We start from the raw sequence: 14,120 nt of genomic DNA, 5'->3' as shown, positions 1-14,120 counted from the left end.
TGTGTGTGTGTGTGTGTGTGTGTGTGTGTGTGTGTTTCAGAGATACCATCTAAGCTATGAAAAGAAGGCTTCTGTGTTTATTTTGTCTACAGAAAAGCAGTCTGCCAATGGGATGGAGTTTCCAGTGTGATGTCATTGGAAACATTGGAAAGTCCTAGAAGCAGTGAAATCAGCCTGATAGAAAGGCAGCATGGAGCCTCACTTTCCAATCAGGTGAGCATGGAAATCAAAGGCTCCACTGGGGGAACATCCTGGCCCCATCAGGGAACAAAATGCTGCAGCTGTGGCCAGGGGAGAATTGATGGCCTGAAAGCACGGCAGAGTCCTTGTCTCCTGGGGAAGTCACCTCCTAACTCTTTTGGCCAAGTTCACTCACAATGTGGTTCCTGCCTCCCCTCCCCTCTCCTTTTTCTGCCAGCCCAGAACAATGGTACATCCAACTACAAAATGAACTAGAACACAAAAAGAAAAATAAACCCTCATCAGTCACAAGAAAAAGGGAAAGAAAATTTATGACTAAATCCTATTTAAAGAAAATGAACAAAAGGCAGAAGGCCTTCCTCCCAAGCAGTGCCCTTGTCCCACATGCCCAGGCATCCTTCCCAAAACCTTCAGAATTGGGCCACTGTACCGATCTGGTGAGGCACATATGGTGGAGGTGGCCCCCTGTTACCTGGTGCGATGTGTGAACCACAGCACCTCCTCTCTCTCTCTCTCTCTCTCTCTCTCTCTCTCTCTCTCTCTCTCTCTTTCTCTCTCTCCTGCTTCTTATTAACAACAGATTTTGGAATAGATTTGGATTTGGCCAGACTTGGAAAATCAATTCCATCTCCCTTTCATGTGGTGTCCGAGCTCTCTCAGCTTGAGGGTGACCCAAGCTTGCTGCAAATTTCTCCCAGGCTTTGCTCCCCTGCTCTTTTTCTTTTGACATTTGTCTCTAGGAGGATGCCATTGTGTACATTAGCAAGGTGAAGCACAGCACCCTCTGAGCCACTGCTGGCACAGGAAACAAGGAGCAGGCCAGCCAAGGATAATGGAGGCCTCAGCACTTCCTAGGCAGCCCTTTCCCTGCTCCTTCTCAACCGTGTTGTTATCTTTAGGAAATGCAAGGTGGAGGAGAGGGAAATCTTATCTGGCTGCCATCCCAGTTATAGGATGCAAAGCTCCTCCTTACACCTTGGAAACATTGTCACTGCAGGGTCAGATCTTGCTCAAATGGACTCCGGTGACTGAAGGGGCCTGTGACCTACATTGTCCTCCATGTCCTTCATGGCATAAAGCAGACTCAGCTGATCTCTTTTTAAAGCTCAAGTTATTGGATTTGCAAGAGTGTGAGCCTCAAGGCCCTCTTCATAATGTACTCTTCCTCTTGCACTTAATTACCTACATTTTATTTTTATTTTAAACACACACACACACACACACACACACACACACACACACATTCTGGAAGCAACTTGCCCAAGTACCCTGTCATTCCATTTCCCGGTTGAAGAATTTCCCCAAGCTGGGATGCAAGAGGCTGTGGACTGACCTGAAGTTGCCCTATTAAATGCATTTACTTCCTTGAGCTGAAGACTATTTGCTGAAAGCTGGCTCACCACTTGGTAGACCACCAGCAGCTGTTGAAAAGCAGGGCATAAAAGCTTGTTTATGTCTTTAATGGCCCACTTAATTGATGAAGCAAGTATGTTCTTCATAATAAAATGCCAAGGAATAATCTTAATACCCCAATGCATGGCGCTAGTGAATTAAGAAACATCTGCTGTAACATAAAAGAACATTTTATTTGGGGTCTTCATTAAAAACATGATCCTGTGGAGTTCTGCTGATTTATATTGTACACAACAAATTTGGATGTCTTGAAGTAATTATACTTTACACTTAAACCTACAAGGCCACTCTTAGAGGGGAGAAAATCTGCCCTGTCTTCCTCTCCTTCGATCACTTTAGTGCACACAGTGGCCTGGCTTCATATATTTCATCCAAGCAACACAGAGTCCCTGTCTGCATCTGTTCCCCTTAGGAAGAGATGCAAACTCAGCCCTACTCCTGAAGCACTTCTGCCGAATAAATAGCTCCAGGGAGTAGCAGGGAACTAAGAGCAGGGACTTTCTGTAATTTCTTGTCTGACTCTGATGTGCAGTTCATTTTAATGGACTCAGAATTTGGCTCTTTAATAGGTGATTGAGGTGATGTCCCCAACCTGCCGGCCGAGTCTATGATTTGTGGATAGGCAGGAAGGAATGTCTCCCCAGAAGGAGAGCTTTGAGAAACAGGGACTGAGTGGCTCTAGATGTCTGAAAGAAAGTAGGTGCTGAAGGGACAGGGTGTAAGCAGCTTGCCATGCTGGCCCCCACCTCCCTTCTCCAGATGGCGTCTGTCTCCCACACACCCGCTATCACACCAGGAAACCACATGTCACCACCCCTGCACCCAACACCACTCATGATACAGGGACATGTCGATTGCTTCCTGGAGTTTGGTCCCTAGAACAGCACTTCTGCTTCAGAAGCCAAAAGACAAGTTATTTTAAAAGCTGACCACAGGGCAAGCGGGTGGTTCAAGGGCAGAGACCTGCAACCCCGACTGCTTTGGGGGGTGAACTGGGAAAACAGAATAGCATCTGTGCTCTGATCTCAATGCTGGCAATGCCCTTGAATACACACAAACCATAAGACTTTTCTGGTTTTGCTTTTCAAAATTTTATATTGAACTAAGATCTTATTATATAGAGCATAGGTTGCCCTTGAATGCTCCATCCTCTTGCCTTGGTCTCCCAAGTGCTAGAATTACATGTTTTGGTAGGGGAGGGTGATTTTGGAACAGGGATACTGGACATCAAACCCAAGGCTTCAAACATGTTGAGCACACACTTCCAAACAGCAGTACCCAGTCCATTAGCGCATTTACAGAGATTCACATGACAGCCTCATGTGAAGCCAGGGAGAAACTGCTGCTCTAGAGATAGCGAGGATGGGTGTTTGTTTGTTTGTTCATTTGTTTGTTTGCTTGTTTGTTTTAAGATGGATGGCATTTTTCTCAACCAAATGTTTCTAGGAGCTTAAAAATTAATATTAGAAACTATTTTTTCTATCTTAAAAATTAATACTAGTAACTAACTGTTGGTGGGGAAGTTACATGGTATGGTTGCTATGGCCAACAGCATGGTAATTCTTCAAAACATTAAAAGTAGAGTTGCCTAGGGTTGAGTAATTCTCCTTCTGGGCATGTACTTCAAAGAACTAGAAGCGTAGTTCTAAAGACAAATGTATACCTTGGTTCACAGGAGCCTGGTTCACAACAGCCACAGGAAGTAACACAAAGACCCATCACTATTTGATCAAAATGTGCTGTGGAAACAGGAGGGAATAATACTCAGCTTTGAAAAGCAAGTGAATTTTGAAAAAACCTACAACGTGGATCGTGCCAAGAGAAGTAAGCCAGACAAGAACAAATGCTGTGTGTCCTAGTTGCTTTTCTTTGTCTTCGATAAGACACCATGGCCAAGGCAACTTATAGAAGAGAGTTTATTGGGCTCTTGCAGTTCCCAAGGGATAGGTGTTCATCACCCTGTGGCAAGGAGCACGGCAGCAGGCAGATACATCTGGAGACACAAGCATGAGGCAGAGAGGAGATACTGGGAATGGTGTGGGTGTTTGAAACCTCAAAGCCTGCTCCCAGTGGCACACCACCTCCAACAAGGCTGCAACCTCCCACACCTTCCCAAACAGTTCACCAAGTGGGTATCCAAATACATTAGCCAATGAAGGCCACTTTCATTCAAACTACCATACTATATGAGCTCCTGTATATGAACTACCTAGAGAAGTGAAGCTTAAGAGATACACAGCAGAAAGACAGCTGCCAGGACTGGTGAAAAGGAATGAGGAACAATTCTCTGGTGGAAACATAGTATCAAATTGAAAGAGCAAAGAATTCTGGAGGTGGATGCGGGTGACTGCTGCTGGACGACCGTGACTGCACCTCTGCCACTGACCTTGATGATGGCTGTGACAGTAAATGCTGTTATGTGAATTTTACTACAATTAAGCAGCATTTTTAAAAGGTTAATTCAAGGCTACCAGGGCATCAGCATTTGAAGCTTGTGAGCAAACCACAGAAAGCCAGGGAATGCATAGCAACTGTCGTGGGAGTCCGTGAGGCACCTGTGACCTGAGAGAGGGTGGGGACATGTATAAGAGGGAATGTGAGGAGTGTTGTAGGTGATATGGTGCAGAGGGAGGAAGCACTCATCTAGTTGCTACCCCAGGACGGACTCGGCCAGAAAAATGTTTCTCATGTGACCAAGAATAGTCTGTGAATTTCTAGAATACCTTATGAGAATGATTAGGCTCAACTGTGTAATGAGGACTTCCCTTGAAGCCTTGAGTGAGTCAAGTCCTGAATGCATGTGTCCTTGACATGGGGACAGCCATGTTGAGGATCACAATGCCTCATCTCCATGGGAAATGGTGATGCCTTCCCTCCTGGTCCAAGTGTGAATGTTGACAGTGCAGAAATGTCCACTGCCCCTTTCTTCTCCTAGATGCTTGCAGCCTGAAGTCTGCTCGCCTACCAAGATTAGCTAATCCTGCTCCCTTGGTTTAGACATTTACCATAAATTCTATTTGTATGTAATAAAACCGCCTCCATCTTCAATTGTATATAATAATGATGCAGAGCCTCCTGGATGCTGTAGTTTCTCCATCAGAAAGCCCAGTCCACCTGACCCTACTTTTTCTCTGTATGTATGTTTATATTTTCTTCATTCCCTCACCACCAGAGTCAGTTCAAGTACCAGAGGCAATCCCATAGTCGAATGTCCCTAGACTCTGAACAGAGGAACCCTATATTTGTGGCTATGTTTTATTTGTTTATATTTATTTTTATGAATTTAGTAACAGGCAGGAGCTCAGGCTGGGCTAGACTCAAGATCCTTCTGCCTCAGTGTTGGGATTACAGGCATGAACCATTAGAGTCTTCTATAATTTGGAGGCTCCTCTTCTAGCCCTCTTTGGCTGTGGCAATTCCTCCCAGGCAAGGACATTATGGTATCTATCAATGCCTTCAGTATGTCCTACTCTGCTCCTCTTGCACTTTCCAGAGTGACAGGAAGTCTCAGGCTTGGCCAACCAGTTTGTACATCGCACTCCTGACAGTAACAGGATAGTATGGAAATGCAGTTTCCTCTTCGGGCTTTAGTGAGATTTTATTTGTGGACAGAGGTTTTTGAGTTTTACATTTTCATATGCCACAAAATATCCTCATGTGCTTTGTTTTTTAATCATGAAAAAGTACAAACCCTGAGACTGGTAGCTGAATCTCATTTGGGTCACAGTTTGTTGACCGTTGTCTAGATCTGCCCAAGAACCTGAATTCCCATCCTGATGCCCCAGTGCCATTTCTAGGGCTGTTTTCATGCGTTCCAAGGATTAACAGGGCCACAGCATGTGCACTCTAGGTACTCGGGCAGCTAGGGGTCACATATGGACAGGGGCTGGATGTGGGGTCTATAGCCATGAAACAGAACTCCTCCCTGTGTGCAAGGGTCCTAGAATTGGGGAGAGAACAGAAGCTGCAGGCCAGACTCTGAAGAGTTCAAGAATTCTAACATCAAGTGCAACTTGTGGCCATTGGTGCTGCATTTGAATCCCAGTCTTTACAGATATTGAGGGGACCCTGGCCCCATCAATCTAAAGCTTTTGGTCAGGGCTGTACCCAACAGAGGCTGGGGCAATGTAGGATGAGGTTTCCAAGAGCAGGTGGCCCATGGCAATTAAGTTCAATGTAACGCTGGAGAGAGGCAAATGATGGTACCCACAATATCGAACGTGTTTCCCTGACTCTCGTTGTACTGCTTTCTACAGCTGGGCCAAGGTGACAACATGAGGGTTCTCATCCCCCCAACTCCTCTCAGTACCTCCACTGAACTCTCCTTGGCGAGTTCCACTCTTTTCTGCCCAGCTCATCATTAATCCTGTAAGTGCAGCCGAAGTCTCATCCAACCTCCAGCTTCTGCCAGAAGGGAGCTGGCAATCAGAAGAGCACTCCCCTCCATAGGTGCTCTTAGGTCAGCCTTGCCCCACACTCACCCTTTTTCTCTGAGTACAGTAACAGTCCCTCCTGGAAGCTGGTTCCAGCCTCAATCTCTCCGGGGGGAGGGGAGGGATAAAATCTACCCCCCTTTTTTTCTGGAACACAAAAGTTACTGACTCACAAAAATTTAAATATTCATTTAAATGTGAATTTGTTAAACCTTTGTGCTACTCAAATATTATTAATGGGTGAGAAAAATGGGTTCTCTGGGATGGAATCCCTAAAAACAGCACAAAGAAACTCTGAGGGCCACCGTAGTCATTATACCTTTCAAGCTGGCACAGCATCAGAAAGCATGCTAGGAGGAGGCAAGCAGACCCCTCCAAGGTGGCCCTGTTTCATACCACAGAGGGCAGTCCACTTTATTAAGTCCTCCAATGCAGACAAAAGCAAGCATACAGGTACACAAGCAATACAACCCTCATAGCCCTTGTGTCCTACAGAACCTAGATGGTGCTTCTAGCTGCCCTACAGTTAACAACAACCTTTCCAAGCCTGGACCTTTAGTTGCTGTTCCCTGGCTCACACTCACACTTCCAGCTGGACACAGCTACTCACAGGTGGTGTTGCCTAGGCTGTGCGTACACAGTTCCCACCACTCTCACTTGCCTGTCAGAATCTGCTGGATACAGTCACACTCTTCTCCACCAACCTAAGGGAACAGCTTTCTCTTTTCCCTTTGAACTTCAGATGTGGTCTTTCATCATTGTCCTTAGGTACATGGTTAAGCCAAACCATCATTCCATCCCTATGCCCATGGGAACTGGTATAACCTTCTGGAATCTCTATTTTTAAACCCAGGGTTCCAGGAGGTGTGCATAATGCAAGAGGACTCACTGTGTGTAACTCTTGTTAAAGGAGGCTGCCTGTCAAGAATTCTACTAAGAGCACAGGCCACCTCAGAACTGGTACTGAGCCTCATGCCCCTGTAGGTGAGTGTCACCAGTACATTCCCTGTTTGAAACTATTTCCTTGTGTTCCACCTCAGATTCTTGAGCAGGGCTTACAAGACTACAGAGCCCTTGCATTTGTATGGCCCTCTTGCTCTATTCCCTTCTTGTCCCTGTCCTCTGTCCTCACTCCCGCCTTCTAGGTCATCATGTCCCAAACCCAGTTATTGACATCCTTTTGCCACAAGGCTTCACATATCCAAGGGCATTCATTGAGAATATCTGTATATAACAATACCCAAATAATGCTGGCTTTGAGGAAGAAAGTCGATGTTTCATCATTTCCAAATGTCTGGAAGTAGTTAATTCAGGACATGGAATAATAGAAACCTAGTTCTTCTCTGCACGGCTGCCATTCCAAAATCCTCATGAGTGACTAGAGTTCCAGTGTGAAGCTGGAAGGAAAAATGCAGGGCTACTTCCCTGAAGAACACATCTAAGGAATTGCATATATTACTACTCTTTCTAACTGGTGGTCCAAATGCTAGCTGCAAGGGATTCTGGAAAACCTAGGGTTTTGTTATTGTTTGCTGTTTTCCCAGATGGACAAATGCCTGATGAAGATTTCAGGTTCCACTTCAAAGGGTGAGAGGGGAAGAGATGGGGCAGTGAGAAGCTTCTGCCTTATGTAAAGCATCTATACCACTTTCTTTTACTTTAAACCTGTTTTATGTGTCACAAAATAATTCAGGCACATAACTGAAATAGTTAAATATAAACTACATTTTATATATAGAACTACATTTTTTGCTACTCAGTCCAATGCCCCTCTATAGAAACACTAATTTTAATTTTAGGATTTGTTAAAAGTAATTTTAAACAAATAATAAAAATTAAAGTTTTCTCTGTACCCCTTAATTTTAGGCTTTTAAAATTGCCTTTCTACTATAGTCAGCAAAGATTTGTCTTTCTTTCAGACATACACACCTGCTCAGTTATGCTCTCCAGATTCTCCTAGTGAAATCATGTGAAATTTCCCAGTTAAGAAGTGGTCAGTTTATTCAGTATTCCAGACATGTAAATGTGGCTCACTGTGGTATCACAAAGACATTTCATTTGGGGGAAATGTGCCTCTCCTTGGAATGAAAACTCACTTCATGTTTTTAATTCTTTAGTTTTAAAAACTCTTCCTGGAGCTGCAGAGATGAATTATGCAGGTTTGCCATGTAAGCATAAGGACCTGTTGGAGCCTCAATACTCATGTAAAAATCCTAGTTCTAGGAGGTGAAGACAAGAGGATCATGGGGACTCAGTAGCCAGCCAATCTAGTCAATAGGCAAGCTCCAGGTTCAGTGAGAGACCCTCTCTCACCTAATGAAATGTAGAGAGTGATTAAGAAAGATATCTAACGTTAACCTCTAGCTTCTACATGCATACACACATGTGCTCACATGCATACACATAGCAAATATTTAAAAAATTAGAGCTTCCCCTATTTCCTCCAAGAGTTTCTTAACATTAGTCAAGAGTTCAACCTGTCATATCATCTACTGGATTAGTTTTTTTCTCCAGTAGACTCTTCTCACCAAACCTTCTGTCTCAGTGTGCTCTGAAGTGGTCATTCTTTAGACTAGAGTGGAGCTGTTCAGATTACCTCATTCTGAAAATTTCTTTACCCCTTTCATGCGAGAGATTTGCTTCCTGGATACAAAACTTTCTTAGTTAACAAAAAACATCTTTTCTGTGTCCCCTAGAAAGGGCCCATGAAGGTAAATTGTCTGTTTAGAAGCTGTCTTGATTATACCTAACATGATAGTTTGGCTAGGTATAGAATTTTATGTTGAAAATGTATTTTATTCAATATGTTAAAGACCATATCTTATCTTCTAGTGTCACTAATTATCTAATTTAATTGGTCTTCTCCATCTTTGGTATATGATATAATTTCATGTTTCCTCTCAGAATGTTCAAGAGTCTCTGTGGTCTCTGTCCTTGCTGATCTCTCATGCTACACTGACGTCCCTAAGGTGGGCCTTATAGACATGATGCCGGGCTTCCAACCCATAAGGAAATTCATGCTCTTTTGTTTGGAAACTATTTTTGGTGTTCCTTGCTTGGTAATTTCCTCTCTCCCACTGTGTGTCTTTACTGTTTTTTTTTTTTTCCCTCTGTAGAATGCCCAACAGTCAGGATGTCAAAGCTGTGTTAAATATAATTTTTAAAGTTTTTGCTTTTTGTTCCCTGTCTTTTTACTTCATTTTCTGAGAGACTTCTTTGGGTACACCCATCAGTCTTTAGGGTGTATTTGTCATTTCTGCAACCCTGTTCTGAATTTATAGAGCTTTTTCTTGTTTATTTTGGTTGAGTTTAAAAGCACTAGTACCTTGCTTGGATTTTGTGACTTGTAATGCAGCCCTATACATAGATGCTCTCCTGTCATTGTTCTGAGAGGCATCCCCGGCCTTTTCCCCCCATGCCATTCCTAGCTTTGTCCTCCCATCACTGTTGCTGACAGTCAACAACTCTATGAACTTGTTCATTTCAGGCCTTTCTTTACTTCTGCTAGAATGAACACTTCATGAAAGCAAGGTCCATGAACTACTTACCCTGACTGTTCTCACTTAACTATGGACTGGCACATATTCAATAAAATAGATGCTCAATAAAAACTCAGGTGCTAATAAAAGCTAAAACCGTTGTTACTGTGTTCCAGGTTTTTGCACATTCCCCACTCTCTAAGCATCTCCTCTACTATTCCCCTCTGTGGCCAGACAGTCTTTTTTTAAAAAAAGGTAAAAGTTGAGCTGAATGTGTGACACTCCATATCCCAGCTCTTAGCCCCTCTCCTCTCACAGGGCTGTATCCACACTGCAGGTGCTGGCCAGTCACAAAGGGATTCTTTCACCTTGAAAAATGAGAATCAAAAGGACTTAAAGACCCAAAGGGATCTTTGCTTGTCATAAGTGTAATTAATTTCTTCACAAGACAGAAAAAGAAGACGTCTAGTTAAATTCTTCTGGTACCAAAGCACAAGTGATCCCAGAGGAAACAGCAGACCCATGTGTTCAATTCCCCCCTGAGAGCTACAATCAATTGACATTAAGTAGCAGAGGGCATTCAAGTACATTTTAGACTTCCTACTCTTCTTATGAAGTTAGAGGCCCCCGAGATGCCAGGCCAGCATCCCCAGTGGGGTAGCATCATAGGGCATGTAGACCGTCAACCCATTTGAGTGGGCTGCATCCTCGCCTGACCTACCCGCTGTTCATGCTGATCATGGGACGCATTTGCCCTGGGACTTCTAGATGGGACTGCACCAGGAGCTGAGTGTTGGGTTATCAACATCATCCCCATCCCGGAGACTGAGTTTGGTACAGACAAACAGCAGCTTCTTGGTGTACAATCTCAGAGTCAGAGGTTGAAATTTCCTTTTTTTCTACTTTGTGACCCATCTGTGTTGGATGGTGCTGTTTTGGGTGGTGGGGTCCAACTGGAGGAAGTGGGTCATGAAAGGTGTGACTCTGAGGGTTGCACCTGGCCTCTAGTCCCCTCCCCCTTCTCTGCCCTTAGATAAAGAAGCTTCTCCACACACATACCAGCCTTCATGATGTCATAAAACCAAGTAAACATGGATGGGCCCCTCTAAAACGATATGCCAAAGCAAACTATTCCTCCCTGAAGTTAGCCATATTATTCAAGTCATTAAGTCGGTTGTTTCAGCACAGCAACATGTACAAGTCAGTGGATACTCCTTGGCATGATTCCTCTTCAATAGCAAAGTGACTGGGGTGAGTTGCCACTCTGACTGTGTCTGTAAGGGCATTTCCAGAGAGGTTTAACGGAGGAGGGAAGGCCCATCTTGACGGTGGGCAGCACCACCCCTGCACTGCGATCACACTGAATAAGAAGGAGTTGTGCTGAGCTGAGCCCCAGTGTTCTCTCTGCTTCCTGACTCAGAAGGCAACCAGACCAGCCACCTGGCTCTCCTATTTCCATGCCTTCCCTACCACAAGGAACTATATCCCTTCTTATACCCTGAGCCAAAACAAACCTTTTCCTCCCTAAGTTCCTTTTGTTAGGTGTTTTGTCCCAGGAAGGAGAAAATGTAATGAATACAGCCCTTATAAGACCTCTCCCTCGCCTGTTACAGGCCTCTTCCAGAAATGAAATAGACATTATTTTTTTTTAAGGCACAGGCTTAAATAATTCTTTTTCACCCCCAGAATTGGGCTGACAAACACTTGACTACACAGGAGACACTTCCCCAGGGGCAGCAAGTACTTCATTTCCTTCATATAAACAAACACAAGCCCTTTCTCACGTACAAGCCAAACGGTGAGGTCACCTCCTGTGAGGCCCTGCCAGGCAGTGGAGGGGACCCAGTAGGCAAGAACAATTTCCAAGGGGAGTGTGGGTGGTTCCAGGTTTCACTTGGGCTCCACACAGGTAAATCAGTGTTGGTCAAATGAATTTGGAGAAGCAAGGAGAAGTAACTGCCGGTGGCCCCAGGGTTTTGAACTATTAGCCAGAGACAGAGTCTGCTAGACCCTACTCCAGTGAGGCATGCTCTGAAGATAGGCACAAGGCATATGCATGCCTATCTAGGATTGCTCAAAAATGATGACTCAGCAAACAAAGACAGCAGTGTGAGTAAATTGCTTGCTGTTCCACACACTGAAGTAGAAGGCAGAGGCTGAGTTGGGGAGTCTGAGGTAAGGAGGCTGAGGTAGGAAGGCTGGGGTAGTGAGACAGGGGTGAGGAGACAGGAGTGGGGAGGCTGGGGTAGGGAGGCAAGGTGAGGAGACAGGGGTAGGGAAACAGAGGTGGGGAGGCTGGGGTAGGGAGTGGGGGTGGGGAGACTGGTGGGAGGCTGAGGTAGGAAGGCTGGGGAGGCAGGGGTAAGGAGACAGGGGTGGGGAGGCTAGGGGAGGGAGGCTGGAAGAGGAAAACTGGGGCAGGGAGGCTGGGATGGGGAGGCTGGAGTGGGGATACATGGGGGGGAGTAGCTGGAATAGGGAGACTATGTTGGGGAGACTGGCTGGGAGTTGGGAGGCTGTGGCGACGAGGGGAGGGTGAGGAGGCTGGAAGAGGGAGGCTGGTCTCAATTAGCCCTTGTAGTGTGAGGAGTCAGGCCTAATAGTGAAGCCAATTAGCTGCCAATGAAATTTTGCAAGTTTTTGACATAAACATGAGCCAGTTCAAAGTGATTCACAATAGATAGTCTCCCCTTTCCACTTTCCAAGCAAGCAAGAAAGGCTGTGGCTATGAGACACAGGAACTGCACATCACCCAAAGCCCCTCTCAGGTGCCAAAAACATGTCCTGAGTGATGGCTCCAACATGCCGTTATTAGTCCTGATCTTCCATTACTGCAGAGATTAGCGTCTCTGCCAAACTTTTTAAGGTTAGGCAAAACCTGGCTTCCTGATGTTGTTATATATTAACACAAAACATGTCATAGTGACTGCTCTTTTTCACAGTAGCAGAGCATTTGCCAGCAGTCACCGTGGACAGCTGCATTGTTCCTACATCTCATGCAAGAATGTCTGCCACCAAGTCACCCAAGAACTTAGTGGCAGTAAAAAGGTTCCTCTGCAGCTGACCTTCTTTTGGTTGTCTTCTTGGGCTTTTCACTCTATTTTCCAGGGAACTCAGAACTCCAGATCTAATATCTACCCCCCACCCCCCACCCCACCCCGCTGCCTTAGAACAGTAAATTGAACATGAAATTGCAACCCTAAAGATAGACTTCCACACCAAATTCTATCATTTATGAAGTATATGTGTCTCCGTTTTCAGAGCTGCCCAGTGACTTCAATAGTGGCCATCGCAGGAATAGAAGACCAGAGTTTTCCCGGAGTGCAAAGTCCAACCCAGAAAGCAGGTGAGTGAAGTTCACCACACTATAGAGAACGAACTTCAGAATCGGTGATGTCACTATCCTTATGTCACACAGGGCTGGGGAGACCTGAAGTCAGGTGCACACTGGTTGACAAACCTTCATCCTCAGCAGGAGCAAGGGGTTAGTTCCAGGAGCCCTCCCTGGGATTTGGCTGACTGAGGGAGTCCATACCAGAAGGAAGCTTTGTTTGTGTCAGCATCTGTCTCAACAGGTGAGAGTGGTAATCCATTGGCAACGACACTGGTTTGAGCCTTTTTCTGGACCAAGATGGCAGGGTCTTTCTCCTACAGGATGCTGCTGCTCCCTTGCCATCCACTTTCTCCATTCAGAATAGCCATTCTGAGAGAAGCGGGTGGTGATTTGAGGGCGGTGAGACTCTAGTTCTGAGCCTTGGAGGCCATAAGGTGTGTGTGTTGGTGGGGGGGGGGGTTCCTGACCCCAAAGCACTTGATCCAGATGTGAGACTGTGCTCAGGGAATCCTGCTTTGTTCAAGGGGAGGGGGTCATGCTCAGTGACAGGGCTGCTCCTAGGAGGAGGGGATGGGACATGTTTAGGGGCGGGGTCATGCTTAGGAGCCGGCTGTGCTCCAAGGTGGGGCTGTGTTCAGTGGGGAGGAGCCATGATTGGTGGGGGCTGTGCTCCGGGCGGAGCCATGCTCAGCGGGTGGGTGGAACTGTGTTCCGGGAAGAGGCTTACTCAAGTGGCATGTGAATCTGTAAGACACCTTCACCAGGTTCCCAGGGGAACCTCAAAGCAACAGTGAGAGGGCAGCCTCTTTAGTAGCATTACTTCTTCCTTCTTATCATCATCATCTTTTTTTTTTTTTTTTTCGAGACAAGGTTTCTGTGTGTAGCCCTGGCTTTTCTGGCACTCACTCTGTAGATCAGAAACTCACAGAGATCCACCTGTCTCTGCGTCCTGAGTGCTGGGATTAAAGGTGTGGGCCACCACACCAGCCTCTTTCAACAGTGAGAGAAACCTGGCTCAAACACTTACTGATCCTTATCAGTAAGGGGGGAAAGCAACTTGCACATTCGGGAGAAATTTCTAGAAGCAATACTTATTTCAGGCATTATGATGCCATGAAGACACTCTCTCAAAGGCTTTGGTATCTGGGAAGGTAACAAGGTTGTGGATCCTTTTCAGGAACACACCCTTAAATTAGTTCCTCCACCTGTTTCCACCTCTCCAGGTTGGGTCATCCTGCAGCCTCAGTGGTCACAGCAAGC

General features: G+C 45.6%; 1 long non-coding RNA gene across 1 annotated transcript; it reads left to right on the top strand.

The window, feature by feature from the left end:
• Window positions 1-11,381: 11,381 nt before the first annotated feature.
• LOC107978801 lies at window positions 11,382-13,095 on the top strand. Its single transcript, XR_004768882.1, has 3 exons — window positions 11,382-11,701; window positions 12,788-12,872; window positions 12,945-13,095. It is a non-coding gene; the product is annotated as an uncharacterized LOC107978801 (long non-coding RNA).
• The last annotated feature ends 1,025 nt before the right edge of the window (window positions 13,096-14,120 follow it).

This window comes from Cricetulus griseus, chromosome 3 (assembly GCF_003668045.3).
Source record: "Cricetulus griseus strain 17A/GY chromosome 3, alternate assembly CriGri-PICRH-1.0, whole genome shotgun sequence".
Classification (NCBI taxonomy): Eukaryota; Metazoa; Chordata; class Mammalia; order Rodentia; family Cricetidae; genus Cricetulus; species Cricetulus griseus.
This window is presented reverse-complemented; position numbering and strand designations above follow the sequence as displayed.